The sequence below is a fragment of the Emys orbicularis genome, chromosome 6, assembly GCF_028017835.1.
Source record: "Emys orbicularis isolate rEmyOrb1 chromosome 6, rEmyOrb1.hap1, whole genome shotgun sequence".
In the NCBI taxonomy this organism is placed as follows: Eukaryota; Metazoa; Chordata; order Testudines; family Emydidae; genus Emys; species Emys orbicularis.
In genome coordinates, this window is record NC_088688.1 from 122,610,759 (window position 1) to 122,637,546 (window position 26,788).

The window sequence follows — 26,788 nt, forward strand, 5'->3', positions numbered from 1 at the left end:
GCAGGTTAGGGATATTGTTACCCTCCAACAGGGAAGCCTGGGCAATGCTAATTATAGCCAGGGGAAATTGGGAGGGAAAAAGAACTTCTATTTTAAATGTACGCTTTGAATGTTGTTTTGATTTTAGTCAAACTGTTCCAGTTATATTGTCTCAACTAGTCTGATTCACCAACTTTTCTTTAAATGTAGTAACTGCATGGATTCCAGCTGAAGGTTCCTACAAGCAAGGGGAGGGAAGATGTTGTTTTAGACTCAGCAGACTAGAGATTTGGTGATCAAAGACTCTAACTGAGACTTAGGTGAACAAAACCTAAGTGGGAACTTCCAGTTTCTTCTCACTGTGTTTCTGTGAAGACTGAACTGTTCAGATTTTAATTTGTTTTTTTTATTTATGTTTATGTATAATTGAAGGTAATGTCTGTGGATTATAAAATAGCCATGTCATGCTGTAAAAATTAGATTATTATTTCTTTATCATAAGATTTGATAAAGTTATTTAATTAAATTCATTTCTTTAGTTCCTTTTGCGACTTGAATGTGGGGAGGTTGACCCTGTTCAATCCTTGCTGAAAATCCTTAGAGACTGAACTCTGGGTCTCCAGCTACTTTCTATGGGAGTTGGGTTGTTGGTGGTTTTTAAGGCACTGGAGATGGGAAATGAAGTGAACTCTAGCCCACCCAAAGGTTACATATGTGTCACAAACAAGCTAGGATTTTAGCAAAAAGGAAATGGTGTTTAAAATATTAATTTGAATCCAATACCTAAAGTGTATAGTTTATACCAGGGTGGATAAAAATCAATTTTTTTTAAATATAAAAAAAATCTGATTTTTTTTTATTTAAATAGGCTTTCTCCTCAAAAAGCATTTATCCAAAAAATCCGATCTAAAGATAGTTTTAATTGACACATTTAATTAAGCTCAAAGATGTCTCATACTATAGAATTTATAATCCCTATTCCATGATGAGATAATATATTCATGTAATGTTTAAGAAAAATTTTGTAAATGAGTTCCAATAGTTCATGGATTAGGGACCCAATTTTATGAGGTTCTAGGGACTTCTGTATAGATTATTTAGGTTAATCTTTCTATCTACCCAATGGGACTCAGTGCTCAGTCTAGACGATACCATCAGAGATGCTTAGTTTTGCAGTTCTCAAACTGTGGATTTGTGTCTCCAGAGAGAACATGCTTGTTAACAGCAAAAATGTTTTAAAATAAATGATATATAGAGGTGAGAAATAACAGACCTCAATCCCTCTGCAAATTTGCGTACACAGAGTCAATCCCTTACCTCTCTCTAAAAGTGCAAAGTTTCAAAAAGTTCAATGAAGAGAAGATTGTTGGGGGCAGAATAGAATGGACAAGGAGAAGAAGTCTGGAGATAAATGTGAGAAGGGAGGGACAGGCAGCAGAAACAAAAGTGAAACTGTTTGAGCAGCATATGCCAGAAGTCTTGAGGTCTTTCTGAGCGTAGCCTTCATTGATTTGAGATCTACCATACCATTCTCTCACTAGAAGAGAGAACCTATAATGGCAGCAGGCCGTAAAAGAGACCCAGTTTGGGAATATTTTAATGAAGTTCCTCTAAATGTGGGCAAGACAGGCATGCGTGCAAAATGCAAACAGTGCAACAAAAAAATGCAAGGCTTGGTTGCCGAATGAAACAACATCATGAGAAGTGTTCCTTCTCAGGAGGAAGCTGCATTGAAGATGATGAAAGGAACATGTCTGAACATGCAGGATCTTCAGGTTGGTAAACTTTTTTTATTTCATACTTCTTTCTTAAGGATTGCCTGTCTTCCTTCTGGACTATTCTTGAATTCTCATGTTTGAGCAAAAAATATAGTTGTTACTTTATGGTACTATCATTTTAGATGCAGTTGTGATTAAAAAATAAATAGCTGAAATAGGCAGATCTTCCTTTTACAATTTCACCTTTAAAGTAGTACTGAGTGTCAGTGAATGCAATGAGTAATACCATACTGCTCATGTAGTAATAATAATTAAGTAACTGCATTGACTTATTTTGTTTAGGAGACTCCATCCTCAACATACAGGATTCTGAAGACTATCCACCTTCAAGATCACCATATTTTCTATAGTTTCAGAGTTATCTGCCAATGATAGTGTTTCAGTCACATCATGTATGTCATATAGCCACAGTATATCACCTATAGCAAAAAGAAAGAAAAAAATCTCCATCCAGAAACAACCATAGATATATTTGTGATAAGAACCAGAAGATTACAAAAAGAGGTAATTGATGAAAAAATTTCCTAGTTTGTTTATGCAACAAACTCTCCTTTCCGTGTGATTAAGAACCCACACTTCATTAACATGGTTCAGTCATTAAGACCAGGGTACAGTCCACCCAACAGAGCAGATGTCGCAGACAAATTGCTGGATAAAGTGTATGAAAGAGAAATTGAGCCGTGTGCAAAAGGTCTAGAGGGTGAAATTGTTAACCTGAGTCTTGATGGGTGGAGCAATGTCCACAATGATCCTGTTGTATGTGCTTGTGTGACAACAGAAGAAGGGAATGTCTTCCTTACAGAAACAATCGATACATCAGGAAATGCACTCACAGCAGAATACTTACAAGAAGTAGCAGTAAAAGCTATAACAACCTACAAAAAAAAAATATTCAAATGTCTAGTACACAGCTTGGTCACAGACAATGCTGCAAATGTAGCCAAGATGGGAAGAAATTTAGAAGGGAGTCCCAAGCTAATAACATATGGTTGCAGTGCTCATTTGATGCACCTCCTAGCCAAAGACTACGGTGTTCCAGAAATAGAGGCTAATGTTGTTGAAACTGCAAAAAACTTCCGTAACAACCACTTTGCAGCAGCTGCTCTGCTCTGCAAGCTAACTGTCCTACAAGACATGCGATGGAACTCAATAGTGGACTGTTTTGAGCACTATATCAATAACTGGCCTAATCTGATGACAGTTTGTGAACAAAATCGTGAAAAAATAGATGGCACTGTCACAGCCAAAGTTCTCAACATTGGGCTTAAGATAGGGTTACCATATTTAAAAAATAAAAAAAGAGGACACTCCATGGGCCCTGGCCCCGCCCTAACTCTGCCCCCTCCCCTGAGCGCCCCGCATTCCCCCTCCTCCCTCCCAGCCACGCGAAAAGGGCTCCCCGGGCGCTACTGGCTTCACGGTTTGCCGGGCAGCCCCCAGACCCTGTGCCCCCGGCTGGCGCTTCCCCAGCGCAGCTGGAGCCCGGGAGGGGAAGCGCCCAGCTGGGGACGCAGGGTCTGGAGGCTGCCCGGCAAACCATGAAGCCGGTAGCGCTCGGGCTTCGGGCAGCCCCCATGCCTCCAGACCCTGCGCCCCCGGCCGGGCACTTCCCCTCCCGGGCTCCGGCAGCTGCTGTGCTCCCTGAACTCCTGGGCTCTGTAAGCGCCGAGCTGCCCGAGTGCTACCGGCTTCGGGCAGCCCCCTTGCCTCTGGACCCTGCGCCCCCGGAGCCCGGGAGGGGAAGTGCCCGGCCGGCGGCTCAGGGTCCGGAAGCATGGGGGCTGCCCGAAGCCGGTAGCGCTCGGGCAGCTCGGCTCTTACAGAGCCCAGGAGTCAGGGAGCACAGCAGCCCCCGGTGCCTGCTCTAAGGTAAGCCAGGGAGTATTTTTCCCGGCCATGTTCGGCTTTTTGGAAATTCCCCCCCGTCTGGGGGTTTGATTACCAAAAAGCGGGTCATGTCCGGGGAAAAAACCGGACGTATGGTAACCCTACTTAAGAGAAATGTTGAACACATGCGGAGTACAGTGAAGCCTATTTCTGTAGCCTTGAGCAAAATGCAGGGAAATAGCTGTTTTATTGCTGATGCTGTTGAAATTTGGAAGGAACTGAGTGAGAACTTAAAGAGAAATATGCAATGACAGAGTTAAATTACAAGCATTAAAAAAACGAATGGGACAAGCACTATCTTCAGCTCATTTTCTTGCAAATATTCTCAATACTCGGTACCAGGGTCAAACCTTAACTGCTGAAGAAGAAGAGTTGGCTATGACATGGACATCCAGCAATCATCCCTCCATAATGCCAACTATAATAGACTTCAGAGCTAAGGTTGAACCATTCAAGAAATGTTTGCTGATGATGTTTTAAAGAAAGTCACACCAGTGAACTGGTGGAAGTCACTTAAGCATTTGGATTCAGAGACTGTTGAAGTGATAATCTCACTTTTAATAGCAGTAGCTTCTTCTGCCAGTGTAGAAAGAATATTTTCTGCCTTTGGACTAATTCATTCCAAATTGAGAAATGTTTGGGACCTGAAGAAGCAGGAAAGCTTGTTTTTTCTTTTCCAGATTATGAACAAACAGGAAAGTGAAGGTGAAGACGACCGAGTTAGTTGCAGAAGCAATATTTTAAATTTCTCATGTTGACCTGGCTGACAGTCAATTTAATTTTTTTTTAAATAGTTAAATTAACTATTTTAGTTAAAAACAATTTTAACAAAAACAAACCTGATTTTAAAAAAATTGTTTAACTAAATTCAAAAATTCATATGCTTGTTTTGTTAAAATATTATATGTTTGCTGTTGAAGGAAAAAAATCCAGAATACATAACGTTGTTTTAGTTAAATAAAACCAATTGAAATGTCTGTCTGGTGATGTTCTCCTCCTAATACAGCATGGCAAGAAAATCCTCCAAATATTAATGATCGTTCACCTCCCAATGACTTCATAAATATCTGCTTCAATTACCTTTCTTAAATGAAATAACCAAACAATTATTCATTTTCTGATATAGCTGTAAAACTAATCTGAAAAGTGTTAAAGTGAGTTATTTTGAAAAATGTATAGTGTGTACCTTCTAAAAATGAAACCTACATCTATCTCTGAGTTGTGACGAATATGTATTAAGCTTATAACAACGAACAAGAATGCACTTTTATGTAGAAGTCCATGATTAAATCGAGTCTTCCTGACTAGTGATTTAAATCAAATCGACCCTGGTTTATACCCACTGAAAAGTACTTCTCACTGGTGTGGGATTCTCTGGGCTAGGTCTGTGGATTGGATTCTCAGCTGGAGTAACTTGGCATAGCTCTACTGATTTCAGTGGAGCTGTACCCATTTATATCACCTGAGGATCTGGCCCTGTCCACCGCCGTACCTCGGGCATGATTTTGTGCACTCTTTATAAGAGAGACTGTGGCTCTCCAAGCTATAGGCCGTATACTCCCCTCAACACACACAGGCCAGGAGCAGCGAACTGCAGCCAGTGGGAGCCGCGATCGTCTGGACCGGTGGACGGGGCAGGTAAACAAACTGGCCCGGCCCGCCAGGGGCTTTCCCTACACAACCGGCGACCCCAGTTTGAGAAACACTGCTCTACCCTGCTGTGACACTGGCTCTAGCTGATAGATGGTGTTTTGTGGGAGGAGCAGGAGAGGGGTCTCCCTTCAGTTTGGTAGCTGGGCACAGAGAAGCATTTGGCCAATGAGAGGCAGCTAGAGGTTGTCTTTCCATTGGAGGCTGCCTCCTTCCCCTGCAGAGTTCAGCAGCTCTGTGGGAATAATGAGGCTCCCTAGATAGGCTACCTCCTCCTCCCCCCACCAGGCTCAGGGAGGCCCTTTCCTGCAGCTGGTGAGGGATGGGGAGGAGATGGGGGACGTCATTCTGTTAATGAAACAGAGGCTTCCCCTGCCTAGTCCTCTGATCATAGCTGGAGTCTTCCATTTGTCCCTCCTCTCTCTGCGCCGCCACCGCCAGCTTTCTGGCAGAATCTTATTTTTAATCTTCTGGCTGGCAGCTGCAATCCAGCAGCCACCGCAGCATCTCCTATCTCCCTGGAGAGCGGTGCTCTCCACAGGAAAATAGGGCAGGTGGCTGCAAAGGAAAGTGAATCCTGTTAGGCTGCTCTTCACCACAACAAGTACTGGAGGGGGAAATTGTTCTTGTGTGCTGGGGAGGTGCAGCATGACCTCTAGGAAGAGGGAGAACGTTGTTTTTAGGGGGGGGTTATTTTGTGAGGGAGGGGCTTGCTATTTGGTCAAGAGGATTGATTCCATAGGCAGGAATCTGACTACTGTGAGAGGGGTGTTGAATTTTGGGAGGCAAAGACTGGTTTTGTCTCCAAAGAAAAAAAGAAGAAGAGCAAACTAACTGTAACTTAAGGTACATGAATTGTAGGTATGGCATGTGAGGGGAGTTGTGGCTTGGCTTGGGGGAACCATTAAATAATTCAAAACAAGTCTCTTCCCTGAAGGGCTGCGTATCTAAAAGTTTGTTTCAGCATGCAGAAGAAGAGACCTCTAAGTAGGCAGGCACGTGACAGTGGGGAAATACCAAAGACAGACTTGGGGAAGATAGCAACGAACTTGCAAATATTAAGGCATAAGCTTTAAGATGGGCCAATGTAAGTAGGTGGGCTTCCCCCTCTGGACATCAGTAGTTTGTTATGAGGAAGCGGGCACCTACAACTCCCACCTTGGAGGATGAGGAGCTTGCTAGGAGGCTGCTCTGCCCATCCCGCTGAGAGCAGCTTTATTCTGCAGGATGTGACAGTCTGTCCTCTCGCCTTGTGGCGCTCCTCAGTTCTGAGGGTAGATGGTGTCACGGAGTCCCCAGGCGATGCTCTGGAACTGCTCCCCACAAAGCCAGTCAGGACTTCGGGGAGCCTCCTCTCCCTTGGAGCAGACTGTCTTCAGGGCAAGAAGCTCACACGGCTTCACCTCCCTGGGTCTGACCTTGGAGCATTCAGCATATGCGTCTCCGTGCGCTTCCCACAGCGAGTCCGCCAGGCGGGGTCCTGGGGAAGCCACAGGGTCCTGCACCCCAATTCCACAGTCAGACGTGACTCTTAGCCAGCCAGTAAAACAGAGGTTTATTAGATGACAGGAACACAGTCTAAAACAGATCTTGTGGGTTCAGAGAATGGGACCCCTCAGCCAGGTCCATTCTGGGGCCCAGTGAGCCAGACCACCCCGTCTGCCCTCACTTCCCGTCCCCAGCCAGCTCCAAACTGAAACCCCCTCTAGCCCCTCCTTCTCTGCTGAGTTCCTTTCCCGGGCCAGGAGGTCACCTGATTCCTTTGTTCTCCCACACCTTTAGCATCCCCTTGCAGGGGGGAAGGGCCCGGGCCATTAGTTGCCAGGCAACAGAGTGTCGGCCAGAAACTGAGGCACCCACACAGTATTCAGAGGAAACACTAAGAACAGCCCCACTTCGTCACAGATGAGGATTCCTGCCATCAGCTACAGAAAGCAGAGAAGCTGCTTTGTTGTGCAGAGATCCATGGCAACGGGTACTTCAGCCTGGTCCCAGCTAGGAAGCAGAACCAGACCTGTTAGACACTGGCAGCAGGGGAATGCCCTACCTCCCTGAAGTGCCTGCCAGTTCCATTCTGCCAACACAGCAGCAGGTTGGCTCAACCAGACTGCCCTGCTGTTTGAGCTCTCTTTGAGGAAAATCCCGAAGTATTATTCCAAATTTCTGTCTAACAACTCAGCTAATATTTTGGCTCTCCAATTCCTAGCCATTTCTCAGGGCTGTGTTCTGCTTTTTGGGGGGATGGGGTTGGCACCCTTGGGGAGTTTTTTTAGCACAGTTCTGCATCTCTTTCTCAAATGCTGCGTGGCTGTTGTCCCTGAAAACTTCAGGGAGAAAGGTAGGCTCAGGGAGTGTCTCTTTGGACAGCTGGGCCTTTGCTATTGGAAGAATGTGGCTTGCCCCTCAGTAGTCTGGAATAGGCAAGGATTGCTATGGCATACTCCCCAGGCCAGAAAAAGAGGCAGGCAGGATTGAAAAAGCCAGTACAGTACCCAGTTGCACCCACTTTCCTTTCTCCATATGGAGAGTGACAACAGAAGGGCAGTGTGCCAAATGGAAGATCGTGTCTAAGGGCTTGTCTACACAGTGAGGTAATGCACTCTATGGGGGTATGATTTCTAAAGAGCACTAACATGTTGAGCATTAATTGGTCTGTAGACCTGTTGGTGAGCACTAAAGGTTCCATAATCCATAATGCTGTTTCAACCAGCATTACATTAAAGTGCACCAGCACTGTCTACACAGACAAATAATGCACAACATGTGCTTTAGATATCATACCCCCATAGAGTGCATTACCCCACCGTGTACACAAGCCCACATCAGCAGCTACCACTCCAAAAAAATTTAATTTTGGAAAAAAGTGTCAATAGCTTGTTAATTTTTAAAATTAGCTGTGGGGAGAGGTAGATACACTGGAGGGTAGGGATAGGGTCCTGAGTGACCTAGACAAATTGGCGGATTTGGCCAAAAGAAATCTTTTCGGTTCTACCGGTGATAGACTGGTCTGGTTCTCTTCCAAAACTCCAATCACACTGAAATACTCCATCATATTGAATTTGTGACATTACTGTTTGAAAGAAGGAAAGCAACAGAAATCAGTGGAAGAACTTGAATACCATTTAGTGACATTTCCACTAGGGATACTGTAATAATCAATGTAGCCCACACCTCCACCAATAGGTAGTGCTGTATCTTTACATTGTGTTGAAATTGTGTGGCTGTATCTGAATGGGATGCAGGAAGTTTAGACGTGCTGGAGGTGTTACTTACAGTGTTCCAATAAATCCTTTGATTTCTATAAGAAAGCATTACAATATTAATGAACAGACACTTTCTTCAGCAACTGGTGAGGGAAGGAGGGGACTAGAAAGGTGCATATTTCTAGCTGGGTATTGCAGTATTTTTGTTTTTCAACTGGTTCCAGTTGATTACGATGGTTTTAACCAAAAGAAGAGCCCATGTTTCTGCTCTTTCCTGATGACCTGGGTTTCCATGTTGAGAGGTTCTCAACAGCAAGAGAGACCAGTGGAACTTTAATGGAAGTCTACCGGAATGTCCACCAGGGATATTAAAAGGATGAGAAGTGATTTCCCCCCACCACCCTTTTCTGACTGCATAGCACAGCTACTCCTCTGGAGGAAAATGGCATGTTCCCACTGGTTCTCCCTCAAACTGATCTCAGGTACCAGGTTTATGGCTTTCCCCTCTGAATTTGGTCCTGGACTCTGCAGGATCTAGTGGACATCTTTAAAAAAGGGAAGAAGGAAAATGCGGGGAACTACAGATCGGTCAGCCTCACCTCAGTCCCTGGAAAAATCATGGAGGAGGTCCTTAAGGAATCCATTTTGAAGCACTTGGAGGAGAGGAAGATGATCAGGAACAGTCAACATGGATTCACCAAGGGCAAGTCATGCTTGACCAACCTGATTGCCTTCTATGATGAGATAACTGGCTTTGTGGATATGGGAAAAGCGGTGGACGTGATATACATTGACTTTAGCAAAGCTTTTGATACAATCTTCCACAGTATTCTTTCCAGCAAGTTAAAGAAGTATGAATTGGAGGAATGGACTATAAGGTGGATAGAAAGCTGGCTAGATCATTGATCTCTATGGGTAGTGATCAACGGCTCGATGTCTAGTTGGCAGCCGGTATCAAGAGGAGTGCCCCAGGGGCCTGTCCTGAGGCCAGTTTTGTTCAACATCTTCATTAATGATCTGGATGATGGAATGGATTGCGCCCTCAGCAAGTTCGCAGATGACACTAAGCTGTGGGGAGAGGTAGATACACTGGAGGGTAGGGATAGGGTCCTGAGTGACCTAGACAAATTGGCGGATTTGGCCAAAAGAAATCTGATGAGGTTCAACAAGGACAAATGCAGAGTCCTGCACTTAAGACGGAAGAATCCCATGAACTGCTACAGGCTGGGGACTGAGAAAAGGACCTGTGAATTACAGTGGCCGAGAAGCTGGATATGAGTTAACAGTGTGCCCTTGTTGCCAAGAAGGCTAATGGCATATTGGGCTGCATGAGTAGGAACATTGCCAGCAGATTGAGGGAAATGATTATTCCCCTCTATTTGGCGCTGGTGAGGCGACATCTGGAGTACAGTGTCCAGTTTTGGGCCCCCACTACAGAAAGGATGTGGACAAATTGGAGAGAGTCCAGTGGAGAGCAACGAAAATGATCAGGGGTCTGGGGCTTATGAGGAGAGGTTGAGGGAACTGGGCCTATTTAGTCTGCAGAAGAGAAGAGTGAGGGTGGATTTGATAGCAGACTCTCAACTACCTGAATGGGGGGTTCCAAAGAGGATGGAGCTCGGCTGTTCTCAGTGGTGGCAGAGGACAGAACAAGGAGCAATGGTCTCAAGTTGCAGTGGGGGAGGTGTAGGTTAGATATTAGGAAACACTATTTCACTAGGAGGGTGGTGAAGCACTGGAATGGGTTACCTTGGGAGGTGGTGGAATCTCCATCCTTAGAGGTTTTTAAGGCCCGGCTTGACAAAGCCCTGGCTGGGATGATTTAGTTGGGGTTGGTCCTGCTTTGAGCAGTGGGTTGGACTAGGTGACCTCCTGAGGTCTCTTCCAATCCTAATCTTCTATGATTCTATGACACCCACAGATGTCCTATACACTCCTTTGAAGGTAGAGAGATGCTTTTGTTCTGACCAATGAGTAATTCTACCTCTCACTGAAGTATTGAGTTTTCAGTCATCAGTTTCTGCTGAACTAGGTCTGAGAACCTTTAACTGCCAGCATAGGCTTTCACCCAAAATATTCTTTTGTAGTTACATACTATCTTGTCCAGCTGCTGGACTTTCATTTATTCCTTTCAACCTCCTTCTCAGTCTGTCTCCTTTTTCTTAAAGTGCTTCTCTCTCTTTCCAGAAACAAGTTCTTTTCTTTATCCCCTCTCCCACAAAACATTATATTACTCAAAACAGATAAGGGTCGTCTAACAAGACTTACTCCTCTGGGAAATGTTCTTTTATTTAAGAACATTCTGCACAGGACACTATTTTAAAGGACAAAAGTACACACCAAACTTATCTTTAACTCTAGTGAAATAAGTTTTAAAACATTTTTGCCAGTGTTTGGTATATGTGCCTGTGTTAGTATAACAATCCTGACTTGTTATATGAGAAAATTCAGATTGAATGGGTTATGACAGTGGGGATGTAGAAGATTTAATTTGTAGGTCAGATTAGTAGACCTAACCCGGGCCAGTACAAAAGTTATTATCTTCAGCACCATAACCTACTATTCCTATGCCATGGGTGTATTAGGAATACAGAAAAAGAAAAGGATGAAAAATAAAATAGTGATCTAAATCCAGGTCTTTGTGTCCATATCACAATGACCACAGGCATCTTTGGGGTCAGTTTCAGATTAGTCAAAGACATTGAGCATGACAACTCAGCTGCCTTCTCACTCTTAAAAATGGCTCCTTCAGATAAGGGTGGGGGCACATTGCCCTGACCATGTGTTAAGCTGTTCTCTGGGTCTCTATGCTTTACCTGTTCTTTGAATAATTGGGAAGTTCAGTATGCTGGGTTGTCCCTCAACACCTTTGAACAGTGCTAAAAAACAGAGAAAGAGACCAAGAGAGAAAAGCGAGCAGCGAATATAGTAAAACTTTTTTTTCAACAAAAAGAAGCAATTGCTCTTTCATTATATGAAAAAGATGAGTTTATTCACTAAAAATATAACAACTCCATTATCAGCCTCTCGTATGTGATCCCCACCACAGTACAATAGTGCAGCTCTAATGGTACCATTCCATTCAGAAAAATATTCTCTGATTTTTGTTGCAAACCTATATAATGGTAAAGCTGATTCCAGTTCTAAATAAAAGGACCCAAGTATGTGAGTCGCATAAATAATATTTCTGATAAATGAGAACAGTTGAGGCAAGAACATGTTGCTTTGCTGACAGTCTGCTCTTTCAGCTTTCAAGGTTTTACAGAAAATTACTATATTTTGTAGGTTGGAATGTTGATGTCCTGGCTTCAATATAAACCATTCCTTTATGTCATCCCTTTCTAAATAGATGTGCTTAAGAACATAAGAACATAAGAAAGGCCGTACTGGGTCAGACCAAAGGTCCATCTAGCCCAGTATCTGTCTACCGACAGTGGCCAATGCCAGGTGCCCCAGAGGGAGTGAACTTAACAGGCAATGATCAAGTGATCTCTCTCCTGCCATCCATCTCCATCCTCTGACGAACAGAGGCTAGGGACACCATTCTTACCCATCCTGGCTAATAGCCATTTATGGACTTAGCCACCATGAATTTATCCAGTCCCCTTTTAAACATTGTTATAGTCCTAGCCTTCACAACCTCCTCAGGTAAGGAGTTCCACAAGTTGACTGTGCGCTGCGTGAAGAAGAACTTCCTTTTATTTGTTTTAAACCTGCTGCCTATTAATTTCTTTTGGTGACCCCTAGTTCTTGTATTATGGGAATAAGTAAATAACTTTTCCTTATCCACTTTCTCAACATCACTCATGATTTTATACACCTCTATCATGTCCCCCCTTAGTCTTCTCTTTTCCAAACTGAAGAGTCCTAGCCTCTTTAATCTTTCCTCATATGGGACCCTCTCTAAACCCTTAATCATTTTAGTTGCTCTTTTCTGAACCTTTTCTAGTGCTAGAATATCTTTTTTGAGGTGAGGAGACCACATCTGTACACAGTATTCGAGATGTGGGCGAACCATGGATTTATATAAGGGCAATAATATATTCTCAGTCTTATTCTCTATCCCCTTTTTAATGATTCCTAACATCCTGTTTGCTTTTTTGACCGCCTCTGCACACTGCGTGGACATCTTTAGAGAACTATCCACGATGACGCCAAGATCTTTTTCCTGACTCGTTGTAGCTAAATTAGCCCCCATCATGTTGTATGTATAGTTGGGGTTATTTTTTCCAATGTGCATTACTTTACATTTATCCACATTAAATTTCATTTGCCATTTTGTTGCCCAATCACTTAGTTTTGTGAGATCTTTTTGAAGTTCTTCGCAATCTGCTTTGGTCTTAACTATCTTGAGTAGTTTAGTATCATCTGCAAACTTTGCCACCTCACTGTTTACCCCTTTCTCCAGATCATTTATGAATAAATTGAATAGGATAGGTCCTAGGACTGACCCTTGGGGAACACCACTAGTTACCCCTCTCCATTCTGAGAATTTACCATTAATTCCTACCCTTTGTTCCCTGTCCTTTAACCAGTTCTCAATCCATGAAAGGACCTTCCCTTTTATCCCATGACAGCTTAATTTACGTAAGAGCCTTTGGTGAGGGACCTTGTCAAAGGCTTTCTGGAAATCTAAGTACACTATGTCCACCGGATCCCCCTTGTCCACATGTTTGTTGACCCCTTCAAAGAACTCTAATAGATTAGTAAGACACGATTTCCCTTTACAGAAACCATGTTGACTATTGCTCAAGAGTTTATGTTTTTCTATGTGTCTGACAATTTTGTTCTTTACTATTGTTTCAACTAATTTGCCCGGTACCGACGTTAGACTTACCGGTCTGTAATTGCCGGGATCACCCCTAGAGCCCTTTTTAAATATTGGCGTTACATTAGCTAACTTCCAGTCATTGGGTACCGAAGCCGATTTAAAGGACAGGTTACAAACCTTAGTTAATAGTTCCGCAACTTCACATTTGAGTTCTTTCAGAACTCTTGGGTGAATGCCATCTGGTCCCGGTGACTTGTTAATGTTGAGTTTATCAATTAATTCCAAAACCTCCTCTAGTGATACTTCAATCTGTGACAGTTCCTCAGATTTGTCACCTACAAAAGCCAGCTCAGGTTTGGGAATCTCCCTAACATCCTCAGCCGTGAAGACTGAAGCAAAGAATCCATTTAGTTTCTCCGCAATGACTTTATCATCTTTAAGCGCTCCTTTTGTATTTTCATCGTCAAGGGGCCCCACTGGTTGTTTAGCAGGCTTCCTGCTTCTGATGTACTTAAAAAACATTTTGTTATTACCTTTGGAGTTTTTGGCTAGCCGTTCTTCAAACTCCTCTTTGGCTTTTCTTATTACACTCTTGCACTTAAGTTGGCAGTGTTTGTGCTCCTTTCTATTTGCCTCACTAGGATTTGACTTCCACTTTTTAAAGGAAGTCTTTTTATCTCTCACTGCTTCTTTTACATGGTTGTTAAGCCACGGTGGCTCTTTTTTAGTTCTTTTACTGTTTTTCTTAATTTGGGGTATACATTGAAGTTGAGCCTCTATTATGGTGTCTTTAAAAAGGGCCCACGCAACTTGCAGGGATTTCACTTTAGTCACTGAACCTTTTAACTTTTGTCTAACTAACCCCCTCATTTTTGTATAGTTCCCCCTTTTGAAATTAAAGGCCACAGTGTTGGGCAGTTGAGGTGTTCTTCCCACCACAGGCATGTTGAATGCTATTGTATTATGGTCACTATTTCCAAGCGGTCCCGCTATAGTTACCTCTTGGACCAGCTCCTGCGCTCCACTCAGGATTAAATCTAGAGTCACCTCTCCCCTTGTGGGTTCCCGTACCAGCTGCTCCATGAAGCAGTCATTTAAAGTATCGAGAAATTTTATCTCTGCATTTCGTCCTGAAGTGAAATGTTCCCAGTCAATATGGGGATAATTGAAATCCCCCACTATTATTGGGTTCTTAATTTTGATAGCCTCTCTAATTTCCCTTAGCATTTCATCATCACTATTACTGTCCTGGTCAGGTGGTCGATAATAGATAATAGATCCCTAATGTTATATTTTTACTCTATGCGTGTATAACCGTTTAAAGTTCATGATTCAATTAATTGCTTGCTAATGGGACATTGCTGCTAGTTGTGCTTGACCTAAAATTGCACCTTAAAATCAGGCACTTGTAAATTGGAGGAAACTCCAGCTAATAGTTTTAACCTAGAAAATGTGTTACAACTTAAAAGAGCAGGATGAGTCTGAGAGTTTGTTGGGGTGACATTTCTGTTTCCATTGCTGTACACTTCCTGAGCTAGAGTTCAGTCAATAACTAATTCATAATGCCGGTCAAAAGTTACTCAGAACAAAATAACCTTCTGTCTTTTCAAATGAGAAAAACAATTTAACAATTCCTTCCCAGTCCTACTCTTAGGGTATGTCTACACTGCCGCGCTAGTTCGGCGGCTGGGGATCGAAGTTCCGGGTTCGATTTATCGCGTCTGGTGTGGACGCGATAAATCGAACCAGGAAGTGCTCGCCGTCGACTGCGGTACTCCAGCTAGATGAGAGGAGTACCGCGGAGTCGACGGGGGAGCCTGCCTGCCGCGTGTGGACCGCGTCTGAACCGCGGTAAGTTCGAAGTAAGGTATGTCGAATTCAGCTACGTTATTCACGTAGCTGAATTTGCGTACCTTACTTCGACTTGGGGGGTAAGTGTAGACCAAGCCTTAGAGTAGCAGAGGCACTTAGTCTTTAGAAATACAATATAAGAACCACCTTCTCAAGATTAAAATATGAATAGACAGAAACTTCCAGCTGTTTCAAAAGCAGGAAACTTATAAGTATTGGAAAAAGTCACTTATACACTGAATTTCTAATTATGTTTAGGGACAATGTACATTAACTACCAGATTTGTAGAATGTTTCATGTATAAAAAGCTGAGAAAAGACATTGGTTTATTGAAAGACTAAACTCTTGATGAGGTAAACACATACAGCAAAATACTTGCCCCCACCCCACAGAGAGCCAGGAAATGCCAAAGTTAAGCAGATTTACTCTGTCCTCCTTGGTATATCTATTACATGCACAATCTTTGTTCTGTCCTCTTTTGTTGTATCTTTAAACTGGGCATTACAGTCATGCAACTGTAATATTCTCTCCGTTTAGTTTTTTGTATGGAATTTCCGAGGTTTATTATTTTTTTAAATTGAAACAGATAGAAAAAAAGGAGTTTCACTCTTCAGGACTTGAAAGCTTTTCTGACTTTCAAAAATAGTAATGATTGGTGGAACTATTTGGTTAGACATCACTGGAATGCCCTGTTCCATGAACTGTAGAAGATCCATGGGGGTGAGCTGCTGTCTTGCAAAATGTAGGTGCTATGAAGTTCAGAAGGTGCATCAGAGCAGGGAATCCCCTCAGACGCATCTTCCAAAGCCTGTAAGAGCCCTCATTCTATCTGCCAACTTGAAGCATTATACTTTTTGCTATGTGGCTCAGTTAGATATGCAATGGATTATTTCTCTGATACCATCCACTGTTATCACTCCTGCCTTTTAGCTTCCTAGCAGGATAGCTGCACATGCATGCCCAAAAATCTTAGTTGCATACTTCAGAAAAAAAAAAAAAATCTACAGTGCAATCTCAGTATGCTGTTTTCAAAGGCTCATAACTGAGTCAATTCAAAACCAACTTTCTCTGGTATAAGCAAAGGCACTTCTCCAAAGTGAAAGCAATTCCATGCCAAAATTAACCTTTCAGTCCCCTGCTAATTTGGCTATAGAGCAGTTGATAAAATCAATCCATCATCGTCATCATGGGAAGGCTGTATTTCTCTTTGCTCTTCTCCCACATGTAAAATGGTTAAAATACTTTCTTCCAAATATATATGAATTTCACAAGCATATACATATACATGATTGAAAATGGGGGTTAGAATGGAAACCATTATACAACCTGATCTGAAAACTCACTGTTGCTATAATTTTTTTTAAAATTTCAAATACAGTTAAATCTTAATCATCCCAGTATGTATTATTCTGGAGTTCTTGCCTCAGGATCTATCAAGGACAATGAAACAAGCTGAGATTGGGGGAGTTGTCATGAAAATGTAGCCGCTCCAGCATAAAATGTACTCGTCCATTCTAAACAAGATGGTGATAATGAAAAACCTAGTCATAGTTTACCGGTTGTTTAAAAAAAATTACTTGCCCCAGGCAAGTAGAACTTTGCAAGGCAATTGAATCTTATTTATTTAATTGTTCTTTCAGGCTGCACAAATTAATTGCAGCACAAAGGATTTTAGCTAAAAAACGGAATGAATAATAGAACAACTTATTTATTTTGTAGCAAAGTGTACACTTTTTCTTGTTTCTTACTCAGAAGCTTTATTTTTCATTCCATGAAAGCAGTATCTCTCTCTGACTGAAAGAGAGGTTTTATCGCTTGGGCAGATACATACCTCCTGAGCTCATTATTAAGACAATTTTTAACAAAGTAATTAGAAGGTCAAGTAGCAATGATACTGCAGTGTCCACTAAACTGCAGTGTAGAGGATAAAATAAAGCCACGAAAATGGTGAAGTGTATTATTATATTTTTTTTAATTCAAGACTACTGCAGTTGTGACTGCATATCCATAGCCCACCAAAGCAGCCTATACTTTTTGACCATGTAACTCCCAAGGCCCAAGATGAAGGATGTGAGAGACAGAAATAAATCTTCCTAATTGTTAGATACATTCTCCAAATTCACTGCATTTGTAGCGAATCAGGTTCACTGAACTCTTTTAGTTCAGTGCAATAATGTCTGTCATAAAACAACAAATGAATTCATACCTCTGCTCCCCTGCTATATATGCTAGAAAAGAACGGAAGAGTTACTCTTAGCTTGGAAACATCTCCTTGCTATGATCAGCTGAGCCAAATCTTGGGTAATGCATTTGGAATTGGGAGAAATACGGCAACTTAACAGAGCATTTTTTCACATCTAATTTTTATACAGTCACTTGTCATGGCATCTGCGGCATGGTCGTTTGTTACCATGTTCACTACAGACATGCAGTTTGGATGTGCCCAAAATTTTGAGTATACCTAAAATTCAGGCAGCTTAAATTCAGGGAGGAGAATCAAAGACGAACACTGTGAAGTGTTATTTGAAAGGACATACACATTGATGGTGAGAAAGGAAGATGGAGTCTCTCTCTTCAGCTCCTTGGAGACTATTTGGACCAAGTGGCTTCTACATTTGCATGGCTAACTTTATGCACTAAGTGCTTTGGGCACCCCAAAACTCATGTGTTTATAAGCAGCTGTTATAAGCGGAAGGCACAATCATGCAGCCTTTATTTGTCTAGGTGAGCACTCTTTCACTGGAGTAATTTCAGTAAGATTATTTACATGAGTAAGTGCTGACCAGCATGAGCATGGGTTTCAAAACTGGGTACAAAAAAGACCAAATTCTGCCTTGATCCACCATCCAAATTGGTAGAAGTACATTTTGCTCCTCCCTCCCCTATCTCATGTGATCCTTTGAGCCCTGCTTATCAGTGGCTTCCTCTTCAGAGGTTGTTTTGGGGGAAAAGATAGGCAAAGACTGAGGAAATGGCCAGAAAGTTCACAATTTTTTTTGCTTCACTGGCCAAAAAGCCTCACAGGGAAGCATTGAAGAAGCCAGTGATGTCACTGCACTGTCCAGGGCACAGAAATGGCTGTGAAGAAGTTCTGGAGCTCTGTATTTAGGAAAGGAATGGAAAATTCTGTACTGAGGAACCCTAGGAGAAAGCCTGGTTACTCTAGCTTGGTGTGTGGGTTGATGCTTTAGCCCAAATTGGCTAGCTATACATTATCTAATTCCCAGATTTTGTTGCACAAATGCAGTCTGTCTGAGTGAATACAATTTCTGGGTCTTCATTTTGTGACACTTTTGATGAACATAGTCTGAGATTCTGTTTTTGTCACAAAACCAGGCAAATTTTGCCGGGTTTCAGGTTTCACTTTGAATCTTTAGTGAGCATTGCAAGAGTGGCTTCTGGATGCAGTCTCATAACAGTAATCGTGTCAAGTTTTTACAGAGTGAAATCGAGCTGTATTTGAATGATTGACCTTATATAAATCTATAGATTTTATATCGATTTAACTTTCTATAAACTAAAATGGTAGACTGATTATTTTTTCTCCAGTGTCAATTCTCCTTCTGATAGGGAAATAGAAAAGCTTGGCCTACTAATTTTTTGTACTGATTGTTTTGGTGGTTGTTTTTATTGTATTTATTTTAAAATAGAAAATGAGTCATGTCTCAGGAATGGCTGGATAGATACGGGAAGATAGGTTATCTTTTTAAGCAGGATAGGAAATGGAAACCTTAGGGCAAGATTTTTTTTGATTGCACAAGGGCATATGAGGGGAGAACGCCCCTATGTGAGCTGTTTGGACATTGTATCTAATCACAGATGTGTAAAGGGTGCTGCACATCTGCTCATGCAGATTGCCTCTGGAATAGCTGGGTGGGGTGTGAGCAGAGCCTCAAATCTGTCTGCCATTGAGTGGAACTCGGGTGCACAGGGAAGGCAGTACTTTGTTTATGATATGGACCAGTAGCAAATTATTTGTCCACAGGAATAAGGAGGGGACTGTTGCTCCCCAAGCCACAATTCCTTCCTGGGAATCTTATGGAACAGGGCAGTCATGTACTGCACCTCATTATGGGCTGTGTAAATCTAGCCCTTAATTTCCCTTCCATGCAGAGGACCCCTGTGCCACTTGGTCAATATGTGAGTGAATTTGTCAGTTCTTATTTATTTGCTTTTTCCAATTAATGAGCACCTGAGTGTTACTAAATAACATCCATCTTCTCTGTTCTCAAATGCGATGCTCATTCATGGTGCTCAGGTGAGTTTGAAATATGATCTATAAAATGGCTGGATAACTATATGAATGGTAATATTTTCAGCCATGTCAGCTGAAGATGGGGACAGAAGGAAAACGCATCTCAAGCTTTGGAACATAGGCTAATTGTCTAAGTGGGTCAGGAAAGAATCACCCTCTTCTGTACATTGCACAAATAGGTCGATCATAGAGAGGTTTGTATGTGTTGAGTTGCCTTCCTCTGAAGCATCAGGTTTTGGTCCCTGTCTGTAGCCAGGATACCAGATTAGATGATCAGATACAGGGTGGCAATTGTTATCTTAGTTGGTTTCCAATACTCATACAGTAAGGGTACGTCCAAACTACCCGCCGTATCGGCGGGTAGCGATTGGTTTATCGGGGATCGATATATCGCATCTCGTTAAGACGCGATATATCGATCCCCGAACGCGCTCTCCGTCGACTCCGGAACTCCACCGGAGCAAGTGGCGGTAGCGGAGTCGACGGGGGAGCTGTGGCCGTCAATCCCGCGCCGTGAGGACGGGAGGTAAATTGGAATAAGATATGTCGACTTGTTGCATATCTTACATCGACACCCCCCCCCCACAGTGTAGGCCAGGTCTTAGTGACTGAAGAAAGTAGAGTAGTTACTTCTGTTTGTTTGACTTACCATGAAAAAAATAGGACTCTGAACTTCAAAGTAATGCATTTCATATAATAGTTTCTTGCATGTGTCTGTGTACTTGTTAAGCCTGACCTGCAATAAATTGAAACACAATTAGTTTTATGCTAAAATGTCTTTGAACCAATGCCTGAAATATAGCATTAGTTATGCCCAATATTTTCATGAACTTCCCACACTATTCCTGCTTAAATAATGAAAAAAAGGGTGGTGGGGGGAAGCTAACTTGTCCTGTTGTATCTCCATGTAAGCCAGTGAATGACATTAGAAAGTTACTGGGTCCATTAATGTTAACAAAGTCTTTTGCAAAGTTATTATTTGAAAAGACAAACCTCAGCTTTAAATAATTGATCACAAGCGTTTGTGCTGAACATGACAATCTCACAAAACTCTTTTTCTTACATCTTACTCAACATGGAAATCATTTTGCCACCCAGCAAAAAGTGTATTCATGTACTCCAAAGTAGTGTCTATTTTTCATCGCCTTTTGAACATGTTTCTGACAGCAAGTCCTCAAAAGGAATTAGTAGGGTTAGACGGGCTATGAAGTTTGACCAAGCTGCAAAAAGCATTGGACTCTCTTACACTTTCCTATCACCCCTCCCTCCTTCCTATTAGTCATTCTTGGTAGTGTAGCAATTTCATGTACTAAAGAACTACCGCTAAAGAGCATTCAAATCAAACCACATACATTACTTATACAAAATTGACCTATTTAAAACTGGTACAATCCAAATGCGCAGCAACAGAATCTAAATCAAACTTTACATGGTCAAGGAGTGTTGTCATATTGCCATAAGTATTGGGGAACAGAGATTACAAGACAGATGGGGTCCCCTTTATTCCATCTGAGCAGTGCAATGGAAGTGGAAGCCACTTCTGTCTCCTCAGCTATACTCCAGCTGTACCAGCTGCTAGCCAGCCCACTAAGAGCTGTTGCCAGTTTACGTAGGCTAGAGCAGCTTCCAACCTAACTAACCTACATCAGGGATCAGGCTACGGTGGAGGTGAACAGCAAATTAAGGGGCTGTAATCGGCTCTCTCCATCACCCTTTCTATGACCAGTGCATCTCGGCAGCAATATAGAATCTGGGTAGTTACTATAGTCCCATTGTCTCAAAGGTCTTCCTAGCCTGCAGAAAATAAGTTATTTTGCAATAGAAACTCAATAGGATTTGCTCTGCACAACAAACTGAATGTAATGCTTCAAATGGATAGTAGTCTTCTGTAGGTAGCTGTTTAAATACATACAGTGATCATATGTAGTTTGTGAAAGATGATTTCAGAGTACACATAGGCAAAATAACAGTATAGTGAAAGAATACACATGGACACTGAATGAGTTTCACCAGTTATAGGACTAAACAGAATAGGGGGATTGGGAGAGATCTGATAGAGCTACAGCTAATTGGCCTGATTCTCAATCACCCATAATCCCACATATGGCAAGTGCTTTGTGGTATCAATAGTGGCTTGTCCTCCAATTTGAATTATGGGATTCACTTCAGTGAATTCTGGTGCAAGGCAGTGTCTGGGTAAGTTTGTGCTGAACATGACAATCTCACAAAACTCTTTTTCTTACATCTTACTCAACATGGAAATCATTTTGCCACCCAGCAAAAAGTGTATTCATGTACTCCAAAGTAGTGTCTATTTTTCATCGCCTTTTGAACATGTTTCTGACAGCAAGTCCTCAAAAGGAATTAGTAGGGTTAGACGGGCTATGAAGTTTGACCAAGCTGCAAAAAGCATTGGACTCTCTTACACTTTCCTATCACCCCTCCCTCCTTCCTATTAGTCATTCTTGGTAGTGTAGCAATTTCATGTACTAAAGAACTACCGCTAAAGAGCATTCAAATCAAACCACATACATTACTTATACAAAATTGACCTATTTAAAACTGGTACAATCCAAATGCGCAGCAACAGAATCTAAATCAAACTTTACATGGTCAAGGAGTGTTGTCATATTGCCATAAGTATTGGGGAACAGAGATTACAAGACAGATGGGGTCCCCTTTATTCCATCTGAGCAGTGCAATGGAAGTGGAAGCCACTTCTGTCTCCTCAGCTATACTCCAGCTGTACCAGCTGCTAGCCAGCCCACTAAGAGCTGTTGCCAGTTTACGTAGGCTAGAGCAGCTTCCAACCTAACTAACCTACATCAGGGATCAGGCTACGGTGGAGGTGAACAGCAAATTAAGGGGCTGTAATCGGCTCTCTCCATCACCCTTTCTATGACCAGTGCATCTCGGCAGCAATATAGAATCTGGGTAGTTACTATAGTCCCATTGTCTCAAAGGTCTTCCTAGCCTGCAGAAAATAAGTTATTTTGCAATAGAAACTCAATAGGATTTGCTCTGCACAACAAACTGAATGTAATGCTTCAAATGGATAGTAGTCTTCTGTAGGTAGCTGTTTAAATACATACAGTGATCATATGTAGTTTGTGAAAGATGATTTCAGAGTACACATAGGCAAAATAACAGTATAGTGAAAGAATACACATGGACACTGAATGAGTTTCACCAGTTATAGGACTAAACAGAATAGGGGGATTGGGAGAGATCTGATAGAGCTACAGCTAATTGGCCTGATTCTCAATCACCCATAATCCCACATATGGCAAGTGCTTTGTGGTATCAATAGTGGCTTGTCCTCCAATTTGAATTATGGGATTCACTTCAGTGAATTCTGGTGCAAGGCAGTGTCTGGGTAAGTTTATCCTATTATTTATCTTAAACAATTAAAAAATAAAAGGACTGGAGGGGAAAGGTGGCCAATTGAGGTAGTGTATGCATCTTCTGTCCTCCTCCAGATTGGAAAGTGATGGGAGAGAAATGGGAGTAAGAATATGCTAGACAGAGCAGCAAGAGACCTGGAAACAATTCTGACATATAGAAATCCAGGATTCTGGAGTCAAGGAGGAGAAAGTGATTGAGTATGGGGCGGTGCACAGAAAAAGATGCAGACCCTTTGACAGAGTATGGATTAACTCCAAAGCAAGAGTTCATTCACCCTCCTACTATGGTGAAATGGAATGAAATTATTTTCCTATTGCTTTAGTGTTTCTAAGTCTCTTCTGTCTATTTCTACTGAATATCTTTCAGCAGGTTTTGTCAGAGCAAGTAATAGCTGAAGGTTAATGTCACTGATTGTATATATAATCACAGATTATTTTTTTTTTTTTTGCTTCCAATAAGAAATGTCCTTCTCAGAGAACCCAAAATGCCGTAGTTGCCAATGGCTGCTGTGAATAACATTTGGAATATAGTCCTTTTGCCTGTGAATAAACAACTCTCCCTGAACAGTTCAGTTTCTTCAATGCCACATAAAAATATCAATTTATTGTGGGTAAGTGCCATAAAACTTCTCTTAGCTGGTAAAATTCAGAGTTTCTAAGTCCAGGAACTAATTTATTGCAGTTTTTGAATTTCATATTTATTGGGGCATCCATAGTTGCTGAGAGATTCAATTTGGAAGCATCTTTATACCCCAGAATATAGCATCCCTCTCTGCTATTCAATTTTTAGTTTCTCCTTCCACTCCTTTCCATTTTTTATGTTCTTCTCCTACTCCATTTTCCTGCTGTATATCAAGGAACCTTGGCCTCCTTTGTTTTTTCTGGGTGCCTATTGATAGAATTGCATTTATGAGTGGTGATACTATTTCTTAGTAAACACCATCTGGTGTTATCTTCTCTCTTCCCCTGTTTTTTCCTGTTCCTCTCTCTATCTTCAGTTGCTGCCCTCCTTCCTTTCTCCTCCCACTCCGCTCCCACCCTCCCAGCTGTCAAAGTTCTTGTCACTGGTACAGTCGAACAGGAAGCCATATCACTCACTAACCAAGAGCCTCCAATCACTATAGCAACAGATAACATGCCCCTTACAGCAGCAAGATTTAGAAAGTTAGTTACCTTTCTAAGGAAGGAAAATGAGAGCTGACCTCCAGGGAGGGAGAAAGAGGTTTCTCCCTCCCTGGAGATTTAGAGGCTTGTCAGGGACGGAAAAAATTGGTCACATTGCAACCTGCAATGATTTAGCAGTCACAGTAATGCAGCAGGAGAAAGAAAATTAAAAGCCAGTGCTGGCTTAATTATTAATAATTAATAATATTCACAACAAATGTAACTCCTGTTTTGGTAAGCAAATTGTTTGCAACCCAATCCTGATTTTTCCCCCCTCTCAAATGTATTCATTATTTGAATAGTGTAGGCAGATAGCATTCAGACTATATGCTGCTGATAATTTCCCACCACCCTCCATTATTTGCCTTTCCTGCAGTGTGATTGATTGCTTAAGTCATGATACTGTTTATGAACGCTGATCCGATGACTGGAAAGTTTCAAGCAGGACATTAATGACAAGTGAAAAATGCAGCTCCCAGTTGGAGCTTCGAATGAATAATTGGTTGTGATGAAAAATGTGAACTTACAGGATTTGTGAATATTTTCACGAATATCCAGCAACTGTCTGTATCTTTGTGAATATGAGTGACTTGTTCTCCTTATTTAAAGCAAACCAAGCTTGGCAAAAATAGAAAATATCTGAGTCTTGGGTGTAATTGTATATAAAGTTCTTTAACCGGGTCTAATTAAAAACTTAGGCCTAGGCTACTCTAGGGTATTAGGTCAATATAACTATGTTGCTCAGGGGTGTGAAAAATCCACACTCTTGTTCGATACAGTTAAAATGATCTAAACACTGGTATGGTCATATCTAGGGTGACGGGAGAATTCTCCTGTTGACCCAGCTACTTTCTCTTAGGGAGGTAGATTACCTATGCTGATAGGAGAACCCCTCCCTTCGGTATAGCTAGCATCTTCACTGAAGCTGCAGTGGTGCTGCTGTAGAAATGTATGTGTAGACAAGCCCTTAGGCTTGCATTTCCCATTACAGCCTAAATGCGTTAGATAAGCAAGGGGATTTGGATATCTAATTCCCTTGGGTTCCTTTGGAAATCTCAGCCTTAAACTTTAGTTCTTTGTGAGTGAAATTCAGGGGACTCTACTAGGGCTAGACACCACTTACATTCCCCATAAGTGTCAATTGTCCTGTTGTGAGGGCAAAGGTTGTGTGTCGTCTTTGTGCATGCCCTCAGCACAGGGGTGAATTTCATTCTTGAAGACATATGTTTCAGTGCATGGATGGACCTTATTTCTATGAGCATTTATGCAGCTTGCCAGTTAGCATGTGAATACTGCACAATTCATGGGGGGGAAATATTTTTGTTTTCACATTCAGGCCTAGAGTTTAGATTTAGATTAATTCAGTTTGACAGGTAGAAAACAAACATGATGGTGTCTAAATATGTAAACCACATCAATTTCAGGAGACAGGATGGTGATTTTTTTTAAACTAATCTGAATATCATAAGAGCAAATGCCTCTTAAAAAGCAAAATGTGAATAGTATAAAATCAAAATTAGCAGCTGGCACTGAAAGGAGGTGTTTGGCTTCCTGTTGACATTGACATCATTGCCAGAAACTTCTGTTGGTATGGTCATGAAAGTCTGCAATGATGGTCTCTGAGTGACAACCAATGGTATTTTTGTCTGATTTTTTTTGTAAGCAAGAAGTTTTAAAGTGGGGTGAAACTTGGGGGTATGCAAGACAAATCAGACTCCGGAAAAGGTACAGTAATCTGGAAATGTTGAGAGCTACTGCTCTAATACATGTATGTGCACACGCATAGCCCTCCCGACAGCACACACACATCCTAAATTCAAGCTGTTACATCTATGAATCTATTTGTAAATCTATGTTGGCGATATACATGCTCGTGTGTGTATGCATGCACATGCATATAGACCTCCAATATAATAAACACAATATATACATTTTAATATAAAATTGGAGCCAAGATGATATATGTGGCTATTTTTCAAAAGAGCCTAAAGGAGTTAGTCACCCAAATCTCATGAGCTAGGTACCCAACTTTCCTTTATACTCCTTTGAAAATCCCAATGACCTATATCCTCTTGGCTCCACCTTTGTGCCACCTTTTACCCTGACACCATTTCAATACCACTGGCTTCATTGAGATGCATGGATGTAATTTGTCTATTTAGTTTCAATCTGATAAGAGCGGAACTGACAGACTATAAATTCGACCAACTGAGACTTGCAGTACCAATGCCAATTATGGCAGTACTAGTGGTAGAGTAAACTTTGAGTGAAACATCATTAGGCAGTTGGATTCTATATCAGTCTATACATTCAATCTGTATGTTTCCAGGAAGTGATGCTAGATACTTAATTAATTAAAGACACATTTTTTGATGCCATTAAACCTAAATATTATACCAGGCAGTTTTGTCACCATTCATATACTTTGCAATAACAGAAGATAACCTTATTCAACTGATTGATTTTACCATTATGAATTAATTTAGTTTGGAAAATGGTTGGCTTGTGTCAGCCAGGGATACACAAGGGTGTGTGTGACTAAAAGCTCATATAATTTGAGTCAGCATCGACTTTCATGTTTTTGTCCATGGTTTGACTGTGTGTGTGTGTGTGTGTGTGTGTGTGAGAGAGACAGGGTTTATTTTTTTTAATTTTTTTTTATAGCTCCATCATACGCCAGTACAATGAGAAAAATGAAAACCAGAGCTTGAATTTTACTTCGCTGCGTCAGAGCCTACATGGAGAAGTGAACACTTTTCAATTTAGCTATCCGAGAGTTTGCATTCCTCTGTTATTGGCCTAATCATGAGACAAATGGAACACAACAATTCTCAATCCTAAAGAG